The sequence below is a fragment of the Microtus pennsylvanicus genome, chromosome 6 (assembly GCF_037038515.1).
Source record: "Microtus pennsylvanicus isolate mMicPen1 chromosome 6, mMicPen1.hap1, whole genome shotgun sequence".
Classification (NCBI taxonomy): Eukaryota; Metazoa; Chordata; class Mammalia; order Rodentia; family Cricetidae; genus Microtus; species Microtus pennsylvanicus.
The window spans coordinates 111,809,043-111,820,389 of record NC_134584.1 but is presented as its reverse complement, the minus strand read 5'-3'; positions in this window follow the sequence as shown (position 1 = coordinate 111,820,389).

Below are 11,347 nucleotides of genomic sequence, written 5' to 3'. Positions count from 1 at the left end.
CAAATAAATTACACATGCCAATTAAAGGACTGGATTGTAGGTAGCTTCTTTGAATAAAACAATGCCGGAAGTCAGTGGCGAGTCGGTATTAGTACACATTGCACACACTACGCTGTGCTACTATTCCATTAACCACCGGGAATTCAGTTTTTAGAAGTCGTCAAGAGCAGGCATGATAATGAAAGCCCGCAATCTCAGCACCCAGAATGCTGAAGCAAGGGGACTGGGAGTTTGAGGTCATCCTGGGATACATAGTGAGCACCAGGTCAGCCTGAGCTACATAACAATACCCCGTCTCAGGTAAAATCCAATGTTAAAACTGAAGCATCTCATCAGTACCCCACCAATGCATGCAGTTTTTCACTTTATACATCTATTTAAAATTATATATATAATTTTATATATATGTATATATATACATATATATATATACATATATATATATATATATATATATATATATATATTTGCAAGACAAGGTTTATCTGTGTAACTTTGAAACCTGTCCTGGGACTCGCTTTGTAGACCAAGCTGGCTTAGAACTCACAGAGATCCACCTGCGTCTGCCTCCCAAGTGCTAGAATTAAAGATGTGTGCCACCACTGCCTGGAAATTTAAAATGAATTTAATGAAAAAAGCTAATTCGTTCTTTCATGTTTCTTTCAGTTTTGTTTTGTTTTGTTTTGTTTTAACATCCTGGCCCAAGTTTCACCCCCTCTCCTCTCCTTCAAGTTCCTCTCCGCTGAAAAAGATAAATTTTTAAATGTCAAAAATGACTTTGATGTTCCTCTGGCTTCTCACTTTAGTCACACAAACGAAAACCTAAAATGACAAGATGGTCTCCTGGGTACAGGCACCGCTGCCAGCCCTGAAGACGAGAGTCCCACGAGAATCAATCCCCGGGACCAACACAATGAGACAGCTGTCCTTTGACCCCACTGCACTCACGTGCCCACACGGATGCAAGCACTCATTAGTAACGAAACACACATACTGTGAAGTAGTACTCTGTGCTGCAGATGATTTTTAACTCGGTTAATAGTAATCCCGTCTGCTCATTTCACTGAGAGAGATCAAGCTTCCACAAATCGTGCATTTGTGCCCAGAATTCCAAACTGTCAGTCAGGGAAGTGGAAGACTACAAAAAGGGGCAGGAGTAACAGCAGTCATAGTAGAGCAAAGTCATTTCTCATCTATGACCACCAGGTGGCGCTAATACACTATGACTCCAGCAAGGAAAAGCCACCAGAGCGTGAAACGAAGACCCCACAAAGGGCACAGAAACTCCAGCGTCCCTGCCAGTTGTGTGAAATTCTCCACCAACTGGACATGGTCTTGTGATCTTGGGTGGTATCCGAGGATACAGAGTACCCCCAAAGACCACCACTGAGCCGGTAACCGATGCAAACGGTCTTACTGATTACAAGTTAGCTAACTAGGAACAGCAGCTGGGGGGAGAACAGCCCCAGCCCTTAAGGAAAGGAATTTTTAAAGGGAAAACCCGCAAGGCAGGATTAAGCCTTGGCATTTCAGGATTGGTTAAAGGCATATAACCTTTGAATTCGTTGGTCGGTGTATAGAGGAACTTCAAAACAGTAACTGAGCAGACTAGAATTTCCAAACAGTGGTTCATCAGATACTCACAAGAACACTTGAAGCAAGCAAATGTTGTTTGGACACCCGGATGGGGGTCACTTTGTCCGGAGCAAGCATAGTTTGTGGTTATCCTTGGAACTGTTTGTGTCTTGGCTGGGGCTGTATTCACTCCCCCTGTTAGACTGTGTTTTAAATAAAGTTCTTTTTCAAAATGGGAGTTTGTCCTGCTCCTTTAGTTAACAGAAGAGAAGACTCCATCTCAGGCTCCATGGGGAGAATACTGTCGGTGATGTGGTTTTTTGGCATCACCCATATTATGCAAGCAAACCTTTATCCACACTATATAAGCAAGCCTAACAAACTCATAAAGAAACTTATCTACCCATAATATTTTTTTTCATGTTTTTGAGACAGGGTAGCTTTGGAGCCTGTCCTGGAATTCACTCTATAGACCAGGATGGCCTCAAACTCACAGAGATCCGCCTACCTCTGCCCCCCAAGTGCTGGGATTAAAGGCGTGCGCCACCACCGCCTGGCATATCCTATTGCATGTAGTCTGAACGACCTTGAACTTCTGATCTTGCTACCCCCACTTTCTGAGAACTGGGATTATGGGCTTGGGCTGCCACACCTGGTTTGTATAGCTAACTACATATAGAACATTTATACATGTGTGTATATATTAGGGTGTTTCACTCACACCGTGTGCTACGTCCAGTTATGATAAAAAATGCCCTAACAAAGCCAAGGCAGGGCAGTCACAGTGACAGAAACTTCAAAGAGATCACCGCTGAGCTACAAAGCCAGGAAGCAGGGAGAGGTGAGTGCTTGCCTGCTGCTCAACTTGCTCTCTGCTCTCTCCATTTCGTACGGTTTAGGATCCCCTACCCTAGAAATGCTCCTGCCACAAATAAAGTGGATCTCCCCGCATCAAGTGATGTAAGAAACTAACACGGCACGGGCATGCCCAGATAGATGCCCATCTCCCAGTGACCTAGGTTCTGTCCGATAGCCGGTTGATCGGTCTAGCTCGCTTTTCTGTTGCTGCGATGAAACACCATGATAAAAAAGCAACAAAGGAGAGAAAACTGTTTAACTCGGTTTACACTTCCAAGTCATAGCCCATCCATCACTGAGGGACCCATGGGTAGAACTATAGCAGAAGCCATGTAGGGATGCTGCTTACTGGCTTGCTCACTGGCTCATGCTCAGTAACCGTTACATGCAGCCCAGACCACCTGCCTGATGGGGAAAAAAGAAAAGGACTGGTCCCAGGTATGGTGGAGGAGAAAGTTTATTATAGGTATGTGGGAAAATATAGCCAGAGGCAGAGGAGACATCTGGGAGAATCCAGAGTGGACATGACCCCAAGCTATGTGAGGAGAGTCAGGAGAGGAGAAGAGAGGGACCAGGCATTTTTCTTTATAAGAATTGCCATGAGCCAGGTGGTGGTGCATGCCTTTAATCCTGGTGTAATGATCTGTCCTGTCCTCTTAAGAGACAAGCCCTGCCCACTCCCTCCCCCATCCACTGCTGAGGCAGGTGGCTCTTCCTTCTGCTTCCAGTCTGAGTCCCTCTCTCTCTCTCTTTCTCTCTCTCTCTCTCTCTCTCTCCCTCTCTCTCTGATCTTTCCTCTTCTCCCCTTCCCTTCCATAACCCACTAAATAAATATCCAATTATGGAGTGCCTATCTTTCTTGGTCTCTCACCTGCCATGCGGCTCTCTGCCCCAGCTGCCTTCATGGCCTGCCATGTTCTCATGGCCCATTGCCCACTGCCACCACTCGGAGACCTGCACATGCCTTTAATCCTAGCAATTGGGAGTCAGAGGCAGGTGGATCTCTGTGAGTTTGAGGACAGCCTGGTCTATGAAGCAAATTCCAGGACAGCCAGAGCTGTTACACACAGAAACTCTGTTTCAAACACCAAAAAAAGAAAGAGAGAGAGAGGGAGAGAGAGAGAGAGAGAGAGAGAGAGAGAGAGAGAGAGAGAGAGAGAAGAGAAGAGAAGAGAAGAGAAGAGAAGAGAAGAGACAGAGGGAGGGAGGGAGGGAGGGAGGGAGGGAAGGAGGGAGGGAGGGAGGGAGGGAGGGAGGGAGGGAGGGAGGGAGGGAGGGAGGGAGGGAGACATTTCGCAGAGTAGCAAGCCCACTAAGATAATACAGGATCAACTTTTCATAACATCAATTGATTATATAACCCAAGCGAAGTTACAAAATGTCCCCGCAGATTAATGGGGTGTTTGTTTACTTGTTTTATTACCACAAATGTATGCAGTTCTCACTTTTCTTATAAAATAATTAAGAAAAATTTTTGAACAGAACAATACATTGTCTCCTCTAAACTTATTCATGAACTCAGCATATCTGGATGTCCCAAAAATAAAGACACCTCATTAGAGATTCAATTGCTTCAAATTTCTTCCCTAAAGTGTTGAATATTTAAGAAAGAGGTTAAATCCCAAGGGCCTGCAAAAGGGGGAGGGGTCGCCCCTTCTTAACCACCACCTCAATTCCCTTCTCATACTGGAGTCTGGATCTGTTTGTGGAGATGAACCCCTTCAGCCAGCCTCTGGGGAAGCACCCACCAATGTTCTCAGATTGTGCCAGACACTTTCTGTTTAGAAACATCAAGTCCAAGGTGGTGGGAGGGACAGACTGTTGGTAAAGAAGGCTTTCCAGTGACTTAGGGATGGGGTTTTGAGGTTGGAAGTGAATTTCACACATAAAATGGTGGCTGGGATATTTATTTCATTTTGTTGCCTAAAGTTTCAAACTTGTCACTTGTAGTAAGGAGGTGGGAGGTACATAAACCACTTAATAGGTTTGATATTTAATTGTGCATATTAGTTTCATTTTTAATTAGTATCACTTCTTGTTTTTTATAAATTTTCCTCCTGCCTATTGTTCCCTTGTGATTTATTTATAATTTTGTGTGCTTTCTAAATCCTTGTCCTTTGATTTTTCAAGACAGGGTTTTTCCATACAGCCTTGGCTATTCTGGAACTCTCTCTGAAGACCAGGCTGGCCTTGTACTCATAGAGAACCCTCCCGCCTGTTCCTCCCGAGGATGGGATTTAAGGCATGTGTCACTTTACCTGTCTCTAAGTCCCTGTCTTGATTTATGTTTAGGTGTGTGTGTGTGTGTGTGTGTGTGTGTGTGTGTGTGTGTGTGTGTGTTGGTGTTGGAAGAGCACACACATGAAAGTCAGAAGAAATTTTACAGGAGTCAGCTCACTCCTTCCATCATGTGGGTCCCAGGGCAGAACTCAGGTCATCAGGCCTGGTAGCAAGTAAAAAGTTTCTGTGCCTCAATAAATTTCTCCGCCAACGTAATAATCCAAATCAAACTGAATTAGACAAAGCCCAGTTTAAATGGATACCAACGCTCCCGGGAGGCCTTCCAGCCCCCCAGAGATGAGACCTGGAAGGAAGGCCAGAAAACCATATGTTTGTTCTCTGGGGTGCAGTTTAAATACCCCGTGGGAGTGGTCTTGAGCATCTCTGGGGTGGGGTCATTGTTTGGTGGGCTTCCTCAGAGGTGGAGTCTGCACTGAGGCAACCCCCAGGGTATGGGGGCTTGGGATGGAATTTCCACCCAAACATCCCAGACTCTTTGGATATAGGGGCACTGGTTCAAGTCTGGCTACTTCCTGCGGGCATGCGGTGATGTGGGGGAGGGGAGAGTGGGGAGGTGTGGCTGGGGAAGCATTAGGTTACCTGCCATCCTGGAGACCTCAGGCATCTGTTCCTTGAGGGAGATGAGAGGGCAGGTTGCTAGGAGAAAAAAAAAATAGATTGGTATTGCGGGCCCTATGAATGGGGCTAGCCATGGGAAGGGTGATGAGCTACCAGAAAGAACTGCCCTGGTTGTACAGGAGAGGCAAGGGTGAAGAAGTGAGACACAAGAGCAGATATGCCCTTTAAAACAGATTTTAGTTGTTGGGTAGGTGTCCATTTGAATCAGGAGAGGTGGTACCCTAAATGGTGAAGTTCTAACAGTTAGTGTAGGTGCTGGCTTTATCTGGAAGGCCCTCTGTAAGTTGGTCATGGCTCAGACAGCAGGAGTGGCCTGTAAAAATATGTGGGGTTATGAAAATGGGTGGGGTTAAAATAGGCTCTGGAGACTGTTTTTACACCAGATTTCTTGATACAACAGCAGAACTTTTCCCAGGAATCTGCAGGCATCTGTAAGACAGCTGGAACAGATTTACATCTTGGTGTCATAGCAAAGGACTCTGGCTTTAGGTTAAAAGGCACAAAAATTTTAGAAAACAAAACTGGAAACTCTGAACCTCTGTAGATACATCTGAAACCTGTTCCTTTGGGTCTAGGAAGCCCGTGAAAGAGGCACATCTGTCTGTATTTTTTTAAGCAGGAAACTTAACAAAGTCCCTTAAATGCCTTTCTCTATGAATGGAGCTTGTAGGAATAAAACCTCTTCTGGAGCTGCTTCATCAGAGCTCTAGCTCCAATTTTCTCCAACTCAAACATCAATGTAAGAGCCGGGCGATGGTGGTGCACGCCTTTAATCCCAGCACTCAGGAGGCAGAGGCAGGCGGATCTCTGTGAGTTCGAGACCAGCCTGGTCTACTGAGCTAGTTCCAGGACAGGCTCCAAAGCCACAGAGAAACTGTCTCGGAAGAAAAAAAAAATCAATGTAAGAACAGTTCCCACAAACAGGGACAGGAATGAGAGTACACAGGAGCGTCCGCTCTTTTGTTTGGGTGACAAACCAGCAAACATAAAGGTCCAACGGTGCCATCTGCACCTATCCCCACCCGTGACAGTCCTGAGGAGAGCACTTTTAACCTATTCGCTCCTCGGCTCTTCAGGTTCACGAGGTCGGAGGAACCCAAGGCTTCTCACATCTCAACCCGGGCTGCGGAGGCAGTGAGTACCGGGTTCTACAGAAAATGACGAAGGGCACAAATCTTTTGAGGACAGGCAATGTGGACGTGTATGGACGATGGGGCGGGTTGCGGAAACCGGGAGTCCTGCAAATTCGAGAGCGCGAGAAACCGCGTGGGACAGAGAGGATACTGTACCTGTTCGGGGATGGGGACACACGGGACGACGGGCGCACTCGCTCTGAAGAGACGCGGAAGGGCGTGAAACTCGGCCGCTTCAGACAGCATCGGCCAGAACCGAGCCGCGAAGCAGAGACTGACGGTTCCTTCTCCCGGTGGGGACCGGGGTCGCCGTGGATACCTCAAGAAGGTCTGCAGGTCTCCTACGCCGCGGCCACCAGCCTCGGTGCCGAGACGGTGACCTCGGGTCCACTGCGCGCCCGGCCTGCGGAGCCCGAGGTCGCGCGCTGGAGGCCGCGGGAAACTCCGAGGAGCCGGACGCCGGGCGAGCTCACCCCGGTCGGGCGGCCCCACCCTCCCTGGCTGCACCCCGCTCTCAGGGTAGGAGGAGGGGGCGGGGGCGCCGGCCTCTGCCGCGCGGTCGAGTCCAACGCCTGCTCGTGCCTTGGGTACGCGCGCAGCCCCGGAGTGCACGGTGGCCGCAGTGGGCTCCGGACGACTGAGGCCGCCACACCGAGTGGCGCGGACCAGCACGACCCGAACGCTCGGGACGGCGACTTCTCGTCGTCTAAGGGGCTTCCTGCTGCAGGAAATTGGCTTGAGCCTCCGGGCCTCCTAGAAAGGCAAAAGGAATGAGAAACCGGTGAGAGCTTCTCAATGCCAGTGCCAACCCTGCACTTAGTGGCCCCCTAAGGAGATGGGCAGCTCTCCTTGCCTTGTTGTCTAATATATATTTAATATAAATTTATATAAATATATATTTAATATAAATTAATATCAATGTTTATTTATGTGATGCAAGAGATCAAACTTGGACCTTTGTGTCCTGTTGGACAAGTGTTATACCAATGAGGGGTATCTCCAGGCGCTAAAACTTTTTTTCTAATCCTGAAGGCAATTTGTAAGGTTTAAATATCTATTATCTTCAGGCAGATATGATGGCTTGCACCTGTAATCTTGGCACTTGGGAGGCTGAGGCAGCAGAATCATGGCTAGCCTGGGCTACAATGAGGGACCCTATCTTTTATTTAATTTAATAAATGTTTAATTTTGCCCCAGGTACCCCTCCCTCCCCTTCTCCCTTTCCCCACCCCACACCTCCCATCCCACATCCACTCCTCAGAGGAGGTAAGGTCTCCCTTGGTGAGGCAGCAGAGTCTGGTATACCAAGTTGAGGTAGTCAGTCCACCAGTGACGTCAGCTAACGCCTGGTGGGAAGGACACAGCGCTATTGTTAACTACCGTTAAACTAAGAAGCAGACAGAAAAGCACAGACAGTGAGTGCTAATGGAGAGGCAGAGAGGCTGCATTATGCATCAATGCAGGAAAAATGCCGTAGGAGAGCAATTCTGGCAGCTTAGGGAGTTACACATGCTTTTATCACGCAGCCTAGCAGCCACTCACACCACAAGGCGGACAGAAATGAAAACCTAAATCTTGTCAAGAACCTATGTTTAGACTGGAGAGATGGCACAGCAGTTAACACCCCTTGTGGCTCTTGCATAGAACCCTGGTTCACTTCCTAGCCCCTATATGGGCTAGGAATTCCAGTTCCAGGGGATCCACTGCCCTCTTCCAGCCTCCATTTACACCAACCACCAACCACACGTGATAGATAGATAGATAGATAGATAGATAGATAGATAGATAGATAGATAGATAGATAGATGATAGATAGATAGAGATAGAGATATGCATGCATGCAAGTAGAACACTCACACATAAAGAGGAATGAATCATTTTTTTAAATTAAGCTACACATAAGTATTCATAAGTTTTATTTGTAATTGTTCCCAAACTAGAAACAATCCATTTATCCTCCAGTGGAAATGGACCAGCTGTGGTACAGCCATCTAATGAACTACAACCCATAGGGGCTGGAGAGATAGTTCAGGGGGTTAGAGTTAAGAGCACTGACTGTTCTTCCAGAGTACCTGGTTCAGTTCCCAGCGTGGCAACTCACAGCTGTTCCAGGGATCCAATGCCCTCTCTGGTTCTGCAGGATCCTACCTGTTTGTGGGCACATGAGTTCATACAACCACACACATACACATAAAAGATAAGTAATTCTTTTTTTAAAAAAAGAGAGAGAGAATACAAAAACAGCTCAGTAGCAAAAAAGAAACAAGCTGTTGATGTCCTCAATATTCTGTATGTCACATAAACTCTCTCTTAAAAATGATAAAATTATAGTGATATGGGTTCTTGCCATGAGCTGAGGCTGGGGAGCAGCTGTGACTTCAAGAAGAATCTTTGCTGAGGTAGTTCTGTGCTGTGACTGTAGCAGGGCTCATGAAATGAAACTCTGTACAAGGGATGAAATTTCATAGTGCTGGATACCAAGAAAACAGCATGCATATAAAAGCTAATGGAGCTTAAAAGATGCCGTCCGTCTTCTTGTTTCACAGTGTGCTGTTTCCAGTTATGTGTGGTGTCATCATTGGAGGAAGCTAGCTGAGGAGATACAAGAGCTTGGGCTTAAATAATTCCAAATAGGATTTTGTTTGTTTGTTTGTTTGAAGAACATAGGTCAAATTAGCCTGTACTCTACAGAAGTTTCAAGGTCTCAAAAGACTTACCGGTACCACTTTTTTTTTTCCTGTTAAGGACATTTGGTGAAAATTTCTATAAATTCCCCATATTAGATAGCCTAGTAACGTTAGTTACTCTCACTAAGAATATTGTGGCTGTGTAGAATGTTTCTGGACCAGAGAGATGGCTCAACAGGTAAGGGCATTAGCTGCCAAACCTAACGATCTCAGTCTGACCCCTGAAACCCACAGGGTGGGAGGAGAAAACCAATCCCCACAGATTGTCCTCTGACTACCACATGCCCACAAGCGTGTACACAGACACACCCAACAAGTAAGTAAATAAATAATAAAAACAAGAATGTACCTGTTTCCTAGGAAATGCACAGCAATAGGCAGGCATTAAGGTCCATCTGTCTGCAACACACCCTCACAGATTTTTTTTTTTTTGGAAAGAAAAATATTGTGTGAAAGTGTAATGAAAAATTTAGCACATGGGCTCCATTCTTTCTTCTTCAGACTTCCTGGTTGTTAATTCCATTCTCTCTCCACCTCTCTCCACTTCATTCTTCATCTTCCTTTGTTACAGGGCATTGACTATCAAATGTCTATGGAAGGTATCCAGAGCAGAGAAGAAGGTGACACTGCAAGCCCAGCTGTGTGCATGCTAGGCGCTGTGATTCCGGAGCCAGCAGAAAGTGTTGGCTTCGTTGCCCTCTGAAAACATCTGCTCAGGCAGCTTCTCTTCATTTTCAGAACACAGAGGAGATAGTCCATATTCTTATTATTAGGATTATTTATTGTCAGATTGTTCTTAAACAGCTCTATTTCATTTAAAATAAGCAGTACGTTGATATGGTTCAGCCCATTGGGTTTATATTCTTAATTGTAAAACTATTTTTTTGAGGAAAGTCTTTTGACCCTCTTAAGACATCTGCCTAAAATAAAAGGGAATCCACAATAAAAGTAGCTGTTTATTTTGAATCCTTTGCTTACAAAAATGTAATGTATAACATCCATACAGAGAATTACAAAATTCAGATGCACGCTATAACAAATTATAAAATGTGTATGTGGAAGCATTACTTACCCAAGAGCCCCTCACATGCTCCTCCGTAGAAACTAAGGTAATCATTTTGCTGTTTTTTTCTCTAGTTCTCCTAGACTGTAAATGTTTATAAAGTTTTCCTAGTTTTGAACTTTATCAATCTGTGGATATTTTGTGTCTTGTTTCCTCACCTTTATATGGCATCCTTCCAAGTTTCTGCGACTATCTCTAAGGTAGCTTTTGTTGCTATGGAGATTTATCTCCATAACTGTATGTGCAAATTCTGTGTCTGAACCTTTGGTTGTTTCTGCTGTTAGCTGTTGGAGTCAGAGCTGCTACATACACTCCTCTGAGATTTCTAATACACACAGACACTTTCCCAGCCTCCTAGGAAGCTCAAAACCATCAGTCCAGGAATCTGACCCCCTTTTCTGAACTTAGAGGGCTCCAGGCACACATGGTGCACAGATGTGCACACATGAGTATAAAAATCACTTGCAATCATAAAATAAAGAAATGAACCGTCATACCTGGCCGTTTTGTTTTGTTTTATAACAGTCCTAGCTGTCCTGGAACTAGCTCTTGCAGACCAGGCTGGCTTTGAACTCATAGAAATCCGCCTGTTTCTGCCTCCCTAGTGCTGGATTAAAGGCGTCTGCCACCTTAGAATGCTCGCAAGTGCAAGTGTCCCAGTATTCACCTCACAGGTTTTTGTGTTCTGGTACAAACACCCTAAAGTGTATGAAGGTCGGGGTATAACCTGTGAATGTCATGTGTCACAGTATGTATGAAGGTCGGGGTATAACTGTGAATGTCATGTCTGCAGTATGCATGAAGGTCGGGGTATAACTGTGAATGTCATGTGTCACAGTATGTATGAAGGTCGGGGTATAACTGTGAATGTCATGTCTGCAGTATGCATGAAGGTCAGGGTATAACTGTGAATGTCATGTCTGCAGTATGCATGAAGGTCAGGGTATAACTGTGAATGTCAAGTGTCACGGTAAGCATGAAGGTCACGGCATAACTTGTGAATGTCATGTCTGCAGTATGCATGAAGGTCAGGGTATAACTGTGAATGTCATGTCTGTAGTATGCATGAAGGTCAGGGTATAACTGTGAATGTCAAGTGTCACGGTAAGCAT